The 16,633-nt window shown below is 38.7% G+C and overlaps 1 pseudogene; it reads right to left on the bottom strand.

Annotated features, from left to right (window-relative positions):
* Positions 1-10,109: 10,109 nt before the first annotated feature.
* On the bottom strand, positions 10,110-11,813 carry LOC146327295 (uncharacterized; annotated as a pseudogene).
* Positions 11,814-16,633: the final 4,820 nt, after the last annotated feature.

Below are 16,633 nucleotides of genomic sequence, written 5' to 3'. Positions count from 1 at the left end.
GACGCAGTTAGTCAGGGTAGAGTGGGTGGCAGTGGAGATTGTCGTGGTGGAGATGAGGAGCTGGATATCATCGGCGAAGCAGTGGAACTTTTTTTTTTTTATGTTCAACTGTTCAGACTAGTCTAAAAATGGCATAGGCCTCTGTGCTATAAGATAAAGAAAAAAAATCGAGAATCGAATTGAATCGTGACCCTAAAATCGAAAATCAAATCGAATCGAGGATTTGGAGAATCGTGACACCCCTAATAAATACATAATAAGTACAGCTACCTGAAAATTCTATTTATGTGGTGTAACAAAATAATTGCACTTCTTGTAACTTTCTACCTCTGTAGTGAGCTAAATCTAAGACAACATGTCATTCTAGAAGAACTGAGGGTCACTCATTGTCTAACCTCAATGAGAAAATGTTGGAAATTTAGGATCATTCTGAGGCTTTTGTTATTACAGCAGAGCAATTGTTTAAAAGGTTATCATGAATATCGTGTGCAGACTTGTGTACTAAATGAATGTCATGCTGGTAAATCTGATCAAATGGAAAAATTAAAAAATATAAAATGGAACGCTTTGCAACGGTGGGGAAACGGTCACTGGGCAGGGCGGAGCTTAGCGGGGTAGGGGCCAATAGGCTGTATGCACGGCAGCTCATGACATGTTTTCTGGTGAAGCGTAAGGCTGCCCGACAACTTCCGCCATGCATAGAGTCTCATGCTAATATAGGAATGCTCATCATATTGTTGTTGAAAATGGCCTGAAATACATTAATTTAATTTCAATTTGTGTGTATTTTGTTCTGATTTAAGTGTCGATGTTTACCTTATATCATGGCCTCAAAACGAACTAAACTGTCTTTTCAAAGAAGGGAGGATAGCACATCAGGACACCACTGCTGTGTGCCGCAGTGTACAGCTTCGCTAAGTTTAATTCTATTGTTAATTTTCACACATTTCTCAGAAACATTGAACTACAGAAGAGGTGGGTGGTTAAGATCAGACGTGACAACTTCACCATTACGAATCACACCAGAGTCTGCAGCCAAGGAGGAAGGAGGAAGGCATGACGTCTTGAGACAGCGGTCCAAGTGGCTATGTAATATGGTCAGAAGAAGGTAAAAAAAGCTATTTACCCCTCAAAAAACGACCCTGAGGTCTCAACTGTACTTGCCCAGGTGTTGGAAGAACCAAAGAAAACTTAATAGATCTCCGTAACACAAAGAACTAACTCCAGAGGAATGCCGCCTCCACGTGCGATACAAACTTTTTTGCTTTGGGCTGGGATAGAGAAGGAGATTAATAAAACACATCTCTCTGAAGGACATGGACAAAAACCTTCTAAATACAATGCACTCCTATGCACGTGATTGCCTGGACGACCAACTTAAAGTCATGGACAGCCTCATTGATGAGGGAAATGAAACGACTCCGGAGCAATTATATGAAGCTCCTAAAAGGCCAAAATCAAAGAAAACAAAAAAAAAAACGGTGAGTGAAGAGCTGGAGGATTCTGACCTGAACCTGGAGTAGTTGAGCATACTTGAGAGGATTGAGAAGAGGCAAGTTGAGTCTCTCAAGCAATTCCAGTCCCTGGAAGATACAGTTAAAGAAAACACCAAAACGATGAAAAGCGTCACAGATTCTTTGGAGGCTCTGTGGGGACAGGTGGAGGACATGAGTGGCCAGGTGAACACCCTCCAGGCCGAAGCTGCAACCCTGGGGAAAACAAGCACGGAGCTTCAGCACAAATACAATTATATGGATGCCTATTTAAGACGATGGAATCTCCAAGTGGCCAGTATACTCGAGAAGATGGGGGAGAATATTAAGAAAATCACCATTGGCCTGTTTGGCCAAATCTCCCCCGACATTGCGAACCACTTGGCTCTTACGGTGGATATCGTGCACAGACTGGGACCGTGCTCTGTCAACGAGTGCTTCAGTCGCCGCATCATAGTACGCTTTCTGTTTCGATCTCATCGGGATAAGATCTGGAAGGATGCCAGAACCTCCGAGTTCCTCAAGGAGAAGAGAATAAAGATCTTAGAGGACTTGACACAAGAAGCCAAGGGCTCCAGGAATCAGCTGTGGCCGCAGGTGGAGAAAGCAAGAAAGAGGGGAAGAAAGCTAGCTTCAGAGGAGCGTACGCATATATTGACGGTAAAAGAGTCACAGCCAAGGACATGTAAGTTACAGACCACATGCAGGCCAATGAGTATATTGGTTTAGGACTGTCTGACCTGCAAGCCCAGCAGTAAGGACTAAATTTGAATTTGAACTCTTAATTCAGAAAAGGACTCAGTGCTCCAGGACTATTTTCTGGCTGGGACGAATGCTCATTTGATACTTTTTTGGGGTCATTATTGTACTCTTTCTCTTCAATTCTTTGTTTGTGGGGGTCAGATCAAATATTAGTTGTGGAGTGGAGATTGAGAGTGGTGTAACACTGAAATTAAGAGTGGTAGGATTAGTTAAATTTGAATGTGGTCTGATCTGCTACAGTAGCCAGCTACTGCAGTATCTGCTCTCAACCCAGAGAGATTTTTGAGTAGGTGCGTGTGTGCGAGTGTCCAACTTAGTTTATGGCTATTTCTGTTTTTTCTGTCAATGTCAGGGGGATTAAGAATGAGGTGAAAAGGAAGAGTTTATTTTTATTTCTTTAGAATAAAGGTGCAGATTATTATTTCATCCAAGAAAAACCCATTCTTCTGAGGGTGATGTTTCACACTGGAGAAGTCAATGGGGAAGAAATGTGTGGTTTTCTCATGGCAGCAATCGCTCAGCAGGGGTCGCCATCCTACAGGGGAAAGGTGGTGGGCAAATTATAAAGCCTGATACCGATAGAGATGGCAGATGGATCATTCTGGTGGCAAATATTTACCAATCTCTTGTTATTCTGATAAACATATATGCCTCCAATAGTAAATCTCTCAATAACATAATTTTCTTAACAATAGAAAATAAGGTTAAGCAATGGCTGACCTTGTTTCCCTCTGCTGGAATCTTATGGGGAGGAGATTTCAATACAGTATTTGATGAAAGCTTGGACAGATGGCCTCCCAAAACCAAACAGATGATAGAATTGGAAAATATTTGCCACAGAATGAAGTTGATTGACATATGGAGACAAAGACATCCACAGGAAAAAAGATACACTTGGAGCAATAAGGACAGATCCCTCCAATCCCGCATAGACTTTTGGTTAACGTCAGCAGAACTAGAAAATAAGGTAGATCTAATCAAAATAGAAATTTCAATACTGACAGATCACAAGGCTACAACAATTCAATTCCAGCTTGGATCTGATAGGCAGAAGTCGAATGAAGACTATTGGAAATTAGACAAAACGCTGTTGCAAAATGAAGAATTTGTAAAGGAAAGCCAAAAAATCATTGATAAATGCTGGCGACAAGCAAACATGTTAAAAAAAAATTTGGACTACATTGGGAATTAATGAAATAAGAAACTTAGCCATACGATTAAGTAGAAAGATCAGCAGATATAATAAAGAAAAAGAATTACAACTTATCACCCAAATCATTCCATTATCAGAGAAAACAGACCCCACCAGTGATGAAATGGAAGAATTGCCTTACTTGCAGACTGAATTGGACAAAATCTATAAGGAAAAAGCTAGAGGTGCCTTCATGAGATCCAGAAAGAAATAGCTTGAACAAGGGGAAAAGTGCACAAAATATTTCTTCAGTTTAGACAAAAAAAAACAAAAAAAAAAACATGAAATATCTTCCCTGAGCAAACTTAAAATTAATGATGAATGTGAGGATGAGAAATTAGTCTCACAATATGTAGTGAGCCTTTATGAGAAGCTGTATCTGGCTGACCTCCTGAACCAAGATAAGATGACATTATTTCTTTGAACCATACAACCAGATAGTAGAAAAATAGATGGTTTCCAAGTAACGTGATCAGAAAATAAGTATAACAGAGGTGCAAAAATGTATTGACGCCCTTAAGGATAACAAAGCTCCAGGGAATGATGGGTTAATAGGGGAATTTTATAAATGCTTTAAACAATCAATTGCCCCATTTTTAGTTGGACTGTTTGAAGAGATTCTAGAAAAAGAGGAACTCCCTCAAAATCTGAGTTTATTGAATAATGATGCAAAGCTATTTGCTCTCATCTTTGCCAAAAGATTAAAAACAGGACTAGCTGATATTATTGATGACGAACAATCTGGGTTTATGCCAGGAAGGAACATTGTTAATAATATTCGTCTGATATTAGATATGATAGATTATAATGAAATTATACCAGATGAGAGTTTTATTCTAGTTGTTGATTTTTATAAAGCATTTGACACAGCCAATCACCAGTTTATGTTTAAAGTTACTGAAAGCTTTGGCTTTGGGGATAGGTTTCTGAGGGCAGTAAAAACACTTTATAAAGTAAGTAACAGCTCAATTAAGGTAACAAATGGTACAACGCCCAGATTTAATATCAGTCGTGGGATCAGACAAGGATGCCCACTAAGTCCATTTTTGTTCTTGCTGGTCACACAGGTCATGGCAACACATATTAAAAGAAGCAATTTTCAGGGTATAAGGGCTTTAGGAAGAGAATTCAAATTAGCTCAATTAGCGGATGACAACAATTTTTCTGTCCAGTCAAAATGAACTTAACATAGCTGTGCACTGCATCAAGGAATTTTCTGAGGTCTCTGGTTTGACAATGAACCTTAGCAAATCTGTGCTGTTTCCCCTTAAATACTGTGATCTGGTAGAGTTGAGTGAGAGTCCCATTAAACAAACTGTGACTTACCTGGGTGTAGTACTTCACAAAAATGAAAACAGGCGCGCAGATGCAAACTTTGAGCCGATAACTCAACAAATAGAAAGGAAATTCAATATGTGGTTAATGAGGGATCTGTCCCTACAGGGCCAGACGCTGTTATCTAAAGCGGAAGGAATATCAAGATCTGTATATTTGTCTCCAGCACTAGAAATGCCTGCTGCAGACTTCAAGAAATTAGATCAAATATTTAACTTTATCTGGAAGAACAGGTGTCATTACCTTAAAATGATATTTTGTGTAACACCAAGAGGGGTGGTGGCTTGGACATTTTAACTTTTGAAACATTGAACAGTTCTTTTAAGATTAACTGGTTAATTAACATAAGCAGACAAAAAAGAACTTCTGGAACTCTTTTTCCATACATGTATTTAACTTACTAGGCAGAATACAGTTTTTTATTGAAATGCAACTACAAAGTTGAAAAGCTTCCTGTCAAACTGTCAAACTTTCACAAACAAGCACTGCTGGCCTGGAAACTGATCTACAAACATAACTTATCACCAACCAGCTACTACATATGGAATAATGAAGACATCCTTTATAAAAATAAATCACTGCTTTATAAGGATTGGATGGAGAATGGAATTTTATTAGGTAATCAGCTTCTTAATGACCAAAGCCTCTTACTTTCTTATGAAGAATTTTTGTTAAAATTTCAGTTGCCAGTTACCCCGAAGAAATCTGCTGTGATCTTTGATGGACTACCACAGGGTGTGCTGCAGCTTCTGAAGGGGACTGAAAGAAATACTGCTGTTACAGAAAATTACAAATGTGAGATTTTTGTTGGCAAAGTAGACATTACAAAAAAATCCTGCTCTAACAGATATTTGAGAAACTGCTTACATTCTACAACTTTGCCTAGAGGGCAAAGTTACTGGTCTGCACAATTTGGAGAGATTAACTGGCATAAAGTGTGGCTGGCTGATGATCAATTCTGTTTTAATAACAAGGTGAAAGAAGTCTTGTTTAAAATATTACATCAAATCTACCATGCAAAGAAAATGCTTGAAAGATTTAAGATAGAATTTTAAATTTAATATTTGTGCAATTTTTGTGGACTTGAAGATGAAACCATCGCTCACTTATTCTATCAATGCACTTACTGTAGAACTTTTTGGAAAGATGTCCAGCATTTTGTACAAGAAAAAACAGGAGGAACTATCAGTTTCCAGAATAAAAAACATTTTAATTTACTTTCATGACTGGACTGTAAACAAAGACTTGTGTTTTTTCTGTCAATTGATCTTGAGTTTGAGGAGATTTCACATCCATAAAAACAAATGGGCCAGTTCTAAACCAAACATTGTACTCTTTAGAAAAGAACTGCTCTGCTATGCTGCCACAATCAAGGACATTAGAAATGAAGCTCAGCGTAAGTCCAATCAGGAAGACCTTCTATTACGCTGCCTTCATTCATAACTTTCCTTTACTCTGTCTCTCTCCTCCTATTCCCTCTAATCAGCTGTTTGTGGGCGTTCACCTTCGTCTTTTCTATCCAATCAGATTTTGCCACGGTCGCGATAGCCAGTCAATTTGCTGCTGCCAAAACTTTAAATCACCTCTGTCTTTGCTCCATCAGTTGTCATTCAGTCAGTCATGTGACCCTCCTCCACCCCTCTCTCCTCCAGTCATTGGACTCAGGCAGGAGATGACGTTCACCTCGATCCTCCCTGACGCCCTCTCCTCCAATCTTCAGGTCCAGGCAGCAGGAGTCCAGAGCCACTTCACCTCATCTGTCTCTGCTTTGCACCTCTTCACCACCACCACCAGTGTCTAGACCCCGGGGGTTTCTCTTCTCTACAGCTTCATCACCTGCATTTATATATGTGCATATTGTTTCACCTCAATGGGGTCTAACCAAAACCAAAGACTGCCCTGTTTCATATCTCATGCATGTGCCAATAAACCATTTTCTTTTACTCTTAGTCTCTCCTGATTGAAATAAGAAAGCTGCCAAAACACACACTATCATGGAGAAATTTTGTGAAAGTGATCAGTGTTTGTCAGATTTGTATAAAAGTTTTTATTCTAAATCTCAGAAGAACATTGGGGGAAAATAATTGGCCGAATTTGTTCCACTTCTATATGTTTCAAACACTCAGTAATTCAATTTAAAATTGTCCACTGCCTTCACTGGTCTAAGGCAAGACTATGCAAGGTTAAAGCAGATCTTGACCCTACATGTGATCGTTGTCGACGAGAGCCTGCAACCTTAATACACGTTTTGGACCTGTCCAAAATTGAGTAGTTTTTGGGAATCCATCTTTAGCACCCTGTCGAAGGTTTGTAATTCCTCACTGGAACCATGCCCATTTATTGCTGTGTTTGGAGTGACTCTAAGAAATGTCAGCTTGACTAAGCTACAAACCAATATGATAGCTTTTTGTACTATTTTAGCAAGAAGAATGATATTACAAAAATGGAAAGATGCATCACCACCTGTATATACACACTGGATGAGAGAGGTCACATATTACATTCAACTGGAAAAAATTCGGTACACTATAAAAGGGTTAACAGAAATTCTTTATTGCCTGGCAACCCTTCCTGAACTATTTAGAGAATGTGAATGCAGAGGAAATTGAATTAAAGTATGCATGTGTGTACGTATTCAGTATGTATCTAAGTTTTATCTTATTTTATTTTATTTATTTATTTATTTATTTATTTATTCATGGATTTATTGATTTCTTGTTTTTTCCTGTCGTGTGTCTGGCCGCTGTGTTCGGATGTTAGTGTTGTGGGGTGGGGACGGAGGTGGAGGTGGAAAAAGGGAAAATTTGTAAAATGAATATGTTTATGGTCATTTTTTTTCTTAATATGTTAATAAAAAAAAGACCTTGATTCAATGTTTTATGTACTGTCATAATATGTTGTTATAGTAATATAAAGTACAACTATGATGCTATCTATATGCTCTAAATCATCAGAAAGGTTATTGTGCCATTAGGGGCCGTACGAGTCAGCCCTTTAAAGGTACAGTGGGATTTGCAGGTACACCTCACTCTAGAGTAGAACAGTTTGGTGCATAACTACTCTGATATTTGAGTATCAGAGTATTTCTGAGAAACATCTGGCAGGTGAGCCTTCATTGTCTCCTCAGACAGCCAAATGATTACAGCTTCAAGTACAGTATACAGAAAGTTAGCAGAAGTCAACTGTGAGCCGCATAATCAATACTAAGCTCACCTGCCAGATGTTTTTCAGAAGTACTCTGATACTCAAGTGGTGCTGGACTGCGCTGAGCTGCAGTGCCAAACACCAAACTCTCTTCTGCTGCAGAGTGAGGTGTTGTCTTCCTATGAATCCCACTGCACCTTCAAAGGGCTGATTGGTATGGCCCCTCATGGTGCAGTAACCTTTGTGTCATCTCTTTATGAAGGCTCCATCAGTGACAAAGAGATCCTGAAATAGTCTGGCATTGTCTCTCTCCTCAAACCACCAGCAGCCATCATGGTGGACAAGGGTTTCCTTGTGGAGGACTGTGTCCCCTGCAAGGTCTATTTTACAAGCCTTCCTGTCCAAGAGAGAACAACTGTCTGGGGCAGAGGTCAGGGAGACGCAGGGTATTGCAAGATTGAGAGTGCATGTTGAGCGACTCATTCAAAGGGTGAAGGAGCACAAAATATTCAGTACAGTCAGTACAGTACAGCATCAATCACCTGTATGCAGTGGCCTGTGTCTTGGTTAACTACCAAAATGACCCTAAGTCAAAGCGTGGGCATGCAAGTGTTAATTCTGTAGAAGCACAGTGAGGGTTTCTGCCACAACTTCACCTACTTCCTAGATGCATGGAGAAGGAAAAGAAGTGTAAAGAGATCAAAACCCCAGAAACACATGTATATATAGAACAACTTTAATGTTAGACAAACATGTTTCAGTTCTTGTCAAAAATATTACCAAACATTTTTGAGTGAGCAGGCAGTGGGGAAGTAAGTGCTTAGATTATTTACTTCAATGATCAGTGTGTACGACTTAGGGGGACTTACAAGCAGAATATGGCAGAAATTGTACATAATGTTCATAAGTATGTTTTCAGCAGTGGTGGAAAGAGTACTGAATATCTGTACTTAAGTACAAGGGCTGTTACATTACTAAAATATTACTCAGTTACAAGTAAAAGTACTGGTGTTAGAAAATGACTTAAGTAAAAGTACTAAGTATTTCTGTCAAAAACTACTCATAGTATTAGTTACTTTTTAACTGTTGACATTTAATGAATTATCAACAGCAGCATTCAATCAAATCTACAGTCTAAATGACTCCAAACTCTTCCGCAGTCAGTGGTCACGCTCACCTCTCCAAACTAAGGTTGAAAAGTTTGTGCATGAGTTGTAAACCCTCACAATTGATGAATCATTAATAATTAACAATTTATTAGAAACAATATATTAATATCTTATAATATATATTAAATACATTTTAATCCCTTTTAAATATGTGACTGCTGCAGTGTTTTGGTTTCTCATTCGCATGTCCTGGTTTTCATTGGCCTGTTTGTGATCAGATCATCTGATTGGCTACTAAAATGCATACAGAATGTTTGAATATTAATTCAAATTGTACTCAATACTCAATTATGATTTTGAGAGTAACTAAGTAGATTACATAGTATAATGTATACTTAAGTACAAGTTTAAGTACAGACTTGAAAATCTACTCATGAAAGTAAAAGTACTACAAAAACTACTTAATTACAGTAATTAGAGTATTTGTAATTAGTTACTTCTACCCCTGGTTTTCAGTAGTGTATAAATTGCTGTTTTTTTTCCAACCTTAGAATGAACTATTTATATTTACAGAGGGAGCAGATCCTCTTCCACAGAGGCTGTGATGTTGAATTGGCATGTTTCACAGCTCTAGATACTGCCTTTCACTCACTGCTACGTTCCACTAAATCCTACACTGGTCTTTTAATAACACTACCACAACTTAAAAAAAAGACAATGACACAATTAAACATCCTTCTTTCAAAATCTTGCTGATATAAAAGCACAGAAATATTCTCAGTAAATTGTACTCCTGTAAAAAGTGTAACTATGTAACTACAAAGTAACATGGTATAAAAGTACAGAAGTTCTGTCAGCAAAATGTACTCAGGTGCCAAAGTTAAAGTACTTGGTATGCAGAGTAGCTCCTTTCAGTGTTGTACCATTATATTTTTTACATTGTCTAGTGCATTAAGATGTAACCAGTGTATTAATGTTGTGTTTAAGGGTGAAGTTTTGTATCACTGCTTAATTCATTCTTGAGTACTTTAGACCTATTTTAAGTGCATATGTTTGTAACGCAAACATATGTGCTTACATGCAAAGTAACTGGGAACTACAGCTGTCCCTAAAAGCTGAAGCTGTCACCCTTTCCTTCCTCAATGAATGCCACTCAGGTGCTGCACTTTGGCATTGTGTCGCTTCATCAATCTTGTGTGACTGTGACAAAGTCACAGACTGATTTCAGATGGAGCTGTTCTTGGTTTGTTGGCACATAAGTACAGTCTGTTGGCTGTAAGTGATAGTCTTCAAGTGGCAGTTTTGGGAATGGGGGGCATCCTCATGGGTGATAACACTGGCAGAACCTATCTTTATCAGCATCCACCTCCTACAACTGACAGCCTGCACTTTACCAAAGATGGAGTCCACCAGCAGTTTGTCGGCTAAGATATTCATTGTACAGATTAGTGGAAGACAGTCAGGGTTGAAGTCGGTATAGGCAACTTTAGGGTCAAGGGTTGCTCGGTCTGGCAGCTCACTGCTGTAGCCTTTGTAAAGTACTGATCTGGAATAACATTATTGGGGCATCAATAACCATTTTTAGAACACAGTGTAGTGTAGTGTGCCTGTTAACACTGACTTTGCTTACCTAAATGCACTTGTTGAAGTAGCACCTGGTTTGGGCTTTACCTCCACCATGGCATCCACTGGTCCTGGCTTCATTCCCTATTTACAGTGTTAGATGACATTAATTAAGAGATTATAGTAATAAAATATAATGTCAGGTATTTAAATAATACTAACCATTGTTCGAGGTTTATGTCACTTCTATTCTGTCTCGGTGCATGAAAGGACAGGAGGGACGACAGACATACCACACTCAGAATAATGGGCTGTCTGATATAGCAAAGCAACCAAATAGTTGCACCAACCACTCCCAGCCACACAGGAGCATGAGCTGTTAACCAGCACAACTGGATTTGAATCACATAAAGTTATCTGAAATACACACAAACAAAAACTGTGAATGAACTGAAAAAAACTGTGTCATCAAGTACATCTGCTACTGTACAATAAAGTTGGAAAAGGTAAAGATGACAGGACAGTATTGAGGTGGAACATAAGCAGCTTTAAAGATAGCTGAGTGAGTGAACTGTCACTGTTCTTCTGAATTGGCAAACATTTTACGTAAAACAGAATTACATAAAAATCTTATTCTGATTTGACAGCTATGATAGTACACATTTGTTTACAGTTTCACAAACTGATTTGAATCTATTTCAACTTCCACACTTAGCTACCCTATAATTACATAATCAGTTTCAGCTGGAATTTTGTTATTTTGCTCAGGTCCACCATGAATATCACTGTATTACATTTATATTCTTCTTCCCTATGTATAATCATTACCAATATTAGCTAAGATACACTATTTACCTGTATTTTGGGCAGAGCAGAAACATGGTACAACAGTAAAAATCCAGAACGTGTTCAACAGAACTTTGAACCTGACACTTTTCAATACTCATCCTACTCTCAGCTGGTGTGGTGCCTCTGCTTTCTTCATTGAACGACAGCAGTGAGCCCTGACAGAGATCTCACTTGAGGCCCTGTTTTTCCCCGACACTTGTAAACAAAAATACAAACAATTACATTAACTGGTGGACATTATTATTAAGGTGATTACAGTGACAGTTCAAGATATGGGAAGCCCCAATTTAGCAAGCTGTGGACAGCTGGAGAGAACAGCCTGACATTGGCCCAACTAGCTAAGATTAGCTAGCGACTTACCTTCATAATTGCACAGGTCTTGCGGACCGGAAGTTGGGGCGTGGCCTTATTTCAAACGTGGAAATGATGCTTGCATAGAGCCTATTAGTTGGTAGATGATGCCCCGCCCACTCGGTTACAGAAAATTGCATAGTTAATTAGACTACCTTGTCAGCTGCTGCTTCTGCTTGTCACTTAGCATTTAGGCTAGTAAGTTAGCTAGCTTGTTATCATTCTGAAATACAGCTTCATAAAGGATTTGTAGGGGAAATAATTGTGTTTACAGTGCTGTTCTTCATATCACCACCTGAAGGCTCCAGACGTTCTTTCAGTGGGAGTTTGTTGTCCTGTTGGTGGCGGCAGTGTGTGTCCTCTGTCTGGTCACTCTTCCAAACTGTCCACTCAGACGCTGACCATCCTTCACTTCACAAGCTAAGTATTTTCTATTTGCTAACATGCTAATTAATCACAAACTTTCTTCTTATTTCTTGTCTCTGTTCAGTTGTTGCTTTTCTGCCTAGTCATATCAAATAAACTTAACAAGGCTACTGTTTGTTTTCTTGGCTGCTGTTTTCTCAATTTCTGCCCACGTGAGGCTGCATGTCACTTGTTAGCTCTCTAGTTGTGGGCAGCAGGACTTTGCTTGCTTGTGATGTTTTTGTGCTGTTTATTTATATGATGATGAAATACATACTCATTTTTTAGGAATGTGTTGTTGACTCAGTAACTAAGTGTAAAGTTCAAGCTGAGAGGGTTCAAGTATGTTAATATGGCTGTTGTCTTGCAGATATAGCTACAGTTAGTATTGTCTTCATGGGAAACTCAAAACAGTGGAGGTATTTGTCTGCTTGATTGACAAATTTCTATTGGTTACATCTGCTAAGCTCAGGCTTAGGAGTATCAGGTTTGGACTTATCCATCTCACTTCTCTATGTCTTATTTCGTTGGGACAAAATGTGGGATCAGTGCATTCATGATTTGTATTCATCAGTTCTACATGTGTTGGCTCACTAAAAGCAGTTTAAAGGGATAGTTAACCCAAAAATAAAAATCCAGTCATTATTTATTTACCCTTATACCAATTGAAGGTTGGGTTTCGTTTTTCTTGGTCGACAAAACAATGCTGGAGTTTCACAGGAAAACAGTGTTCCAGAATCTCCCAAACAACAGAAGTGAATGATGGCCAGGTTTCAAACAGACAAAACAACAGAAAAAGAAAAAACATAAACTGCCTCCATACTGCTCATCTGCTATAATCCAAGTCTCCTAAAGCCCTGTAGATCCTCAGCTTGGAGCCATGTTCATACACACATTGTCTGAACTGGTTGTGTGTGTGGACTTTAGGAGACTTGGATTACACCAGACATTATGGAGCCATTTTATGATTTTTTTTTTTTTTTGCCAGTTGTCTTTTACATTTGAAAACTGGCCACCGTTCACTCCCATTGTTTGGGAGATTCTGCAACACTGTTTTCCTGTGAAACTCCAGCAGTGTTTTGTGGACTAACGACATAACCTGATCTTGGATCGGCATGAGGGTGAGAAGATAATGACTGAATTTTCATTTTTGTGAGAACTGTCCCTTTAAGTAAAGCAGGGGCACCGCCGGGGGGAAAAGTTAGGACAATTCTAAGGGCCTGGGCCTGACAGGGGGCCCTTTGAGGGCTATCAATATTATTTTAATAGTATTATCTATCATAGGTTTTTGAAATGAAATATTTCATTTCATCTGTTAAAGTAAGCAAATTATATATGGTTGTGATTTGCTATTAAAAACAACATCCTTGAATTATGTATAATTATCATTTCCCCTCTCTCTTTTTACGGAATGGTATGGTCTGATTCTGGCAGGGGGGCACGTGAAATGTGCATGCTCCATAGATGCCAGTAAATGCACAGCGTTGGCTACTCAGTTGAAATGCGATCAGGTGCATAGGCAACATATTAGAAGTTGATAAGCATGAAGTCTGGATACCAGAAAGGAGGGTCAGCAGAAGGCAGAACGAGAGAAGAAAGGTCGACAGTTAGTGACCCAGTTTTTCCAAAAGAAAGGTATTATTCACTGACACTCGATGCCATGATACAACACACTAGATGCTAATGAGAGAGACTAGCCTATTTCGTCTTAACCTGGTTGGAATATCAAGGCAACAATTTTCAATAAGTGCCGTGTCATTTTATTTACATACTCCACGTGTATTGCCATCTGAGATTATATATTGTGCACATTATGGACACTTCAGAACCAGGGGCCTCTTCAGGCCATGATGCAGAAGCCAGAGACAAGACCAGAGGTGTTGCATCACAGGAAGAGGAGAGGGCAAGTAGAATCCCAGATGATGATGATGAGGAGGAGGAAGCAGCAGTGAAGGAACAGGCTGAGTGGCCTAACAATATCTTATAATATTTGCTCACAAAAGAAAACCAATATGTGGGGGTGAGGGGGTGGGGCCCTAAATTGTAATCTTTCAGGGGGCCCAAGATTTCTGCTGGTGCCCTTGAAGTAAAGTATTATTATGCAGGTGGAAGCAACTTGTGTGCACCACTGAAAAGCAGCAGTTTGTCCTCAGGACAAAATAGGTTATAGTTTTTCAATTAGGTGTCCTATGTTGGGCCTCCCTCTGGGGCTTTTTTATCTTTCAGGCATGCGCAGTTTGTAGAATCGATGTTATCTTCCACTCGATACATAATGCTTGTGACCTTGTGACATAGTTTTGACAGTAATTTTACGGTTGTCAGATTCGTATCCATAATGAAGAAAACCCACCCATAAAACTGCAATCCGTATTCCTAATTTAGTAAAGTTGTAACTTTATGAGTTGTATTCTCACAGAGAAAATATACACTACATAATTTGTGCATGAAGAATTTACAAAATTTTTATTTATGCACAACTATAGACTAACATGCACACATTTTATTACATGCATGAATTTCTATGTGTGCACGCACAAATCTTTTGGCAGTGACCTTACCCCATAGGAATAGCTCACCCAAAAATGAAAATTCAGTTTCACAGGAAATGGTGTAACAGAATCTCCCAAACAATGAAAATGAATGGTGATCAGTTTTTAAATGTTGAAAACAAAAAAACAAAACACAAACAGGAAAAAACACAAAATGCCTCTGGTGTAATCCAAGTCTCCAAAAGCCCCAACATGCTATTTGCACGCCAGCACCCCACACACGTCCAGTTCAGATGGTGTGCACATATGTTGAACGTGGCCCCAAGCGAAGGATCTACAGTGAAGATTCAGGATAAAAACATGATGTAACATTTTTTTAGGCGACTTTGAATGTTGGGGCTTTAGGAGACTTGGATTGCACCAGACGAGCAGTATGGAGGCATTTTCTGTTTTTTGGTTTTCATTTGAAAACTGGTGATTCGCTGTTTTCCTGTGAAACTCCAGCGGTGTTTTGTGGACTAAAAAACTAAACCTGACCTTCAAATGACCTTCATGAGGATGAACTGAATTTTCATTTTTGGGTGAACTATCCCTTTAAAGATATGGTTCAGAGATACACTAATTAAGGGGGCTCTTACTGGTTTCCCCACTTTTCTAGAGTCAGAAACTAATTGGACAGACCTTTTATGTGTGTTAGGAGAGCCTGATATTTGGCATTTTTGAGGCTGATATAGTGCATTTCTGAGCTGGAATTAAAAAAAAGACCTCATCTATGTGGATTGTGGATCATTTATGTGGATTTCGCTCTGATATTACCTTGCAAAGCTATGGGATATTTTATTTAACATGTTAAGCAATTTAACATATATGCCAAGCAAGTTGAAAGCAATGCTGAGGAAAATAAAGAATAAATCAATAGCTACATAAACATCAGTACTGCTAAGAATCAGTCAAGTGCTGAATATTTTCATACTGCTAGTCAATTTTGCAGCAGGTTGTAAAACAAGAAGCAGCTTCTCAGTATTTACAACTGCCAGGGACCTCCTCTTGTCCTCATGAATGTCCCCCGTTATTCTAAATCTGAATACCCCCAAGCATTGTTTTCTGAATTATATGTTTTGTAAAAATAGTTTTCATGTCAGTGCCTAGACATATATGCTGACAAAATGTCTCCATACCATATCAGGCCAACATTTGGTCAATCTGTCAGCCAACTGGTTGGGCTGTAGTGTTTGGTTAAGTTAGATGTGCACCATGATGTAGGTATTGTTGTCAAATTATAAACTGTCTGAACTTTAATAATTTTTTATTCAGTCAGTTCTATCACCATTATTTATTGACTTTATGATTAAAGCTCAGCATAATTATCGAAGGTGGTTGATTCTGGTTCTTCAGGTATCATCTTGCATTGAACTCAGTTTAGTAGCATATTTCATTGACTTGTACTTACATTTCATAATGGTATATCAACAGGATTCCCATAACATTTGTATCATATTTGTCCATCTCATGTATAAATATGCAGCAGTCATCTAAATCAGATTATGAATGATGTTCTATCTTTTTTTTTAACCACAAGATGGTGATATAGTATTGAGTTCCATCCCATCAGACTAGTGCGACACAGCTGTGTGTCTTTGTGTGTGTGTATGTGTGCTTCTATCCTGACTGATATAAAGTCGACAATGGATAATTTTCCTAACAGGTTAATGTGAATATAGATATGTAGATACAATAACAAATCTTAAGTACTTGTGATTGCATATGTCCATTACATTGCACTTAATGTCCCATGAAGAAGACATACTTTAGTTATCCGTGGGGGAAATTACATATTTTTAGTCTGTTATCTTAGAATCTTAGGCCCAAAATACACACACATGCCCAAACAGGACCTATAGACAGGCATTAATGGAGAGATGCCAGAGCGAGGGGGCTGCA

Source organism: Lutjanus erythropterus, chromosome 5 (genome assembly GCF_056507025.1).
Source record: "Lutjanus erythropterus isolate fLutEry1 chromosome 5, fLutEry1.hap2, whole genome shotgun sequence".
In the NCBI taxonomy this organism is placed as follows: Eukaryota; Metazoa; Chordata; class Actinopteri; order Lutjaniformes; family Lutjanidae; genus Lutjanus; species Lutjanus erythropterus.
Note: the sequence above shows the minus strand (reverse complement) of the source record. Positions and strands in the feature narration are given on the sequence as shown.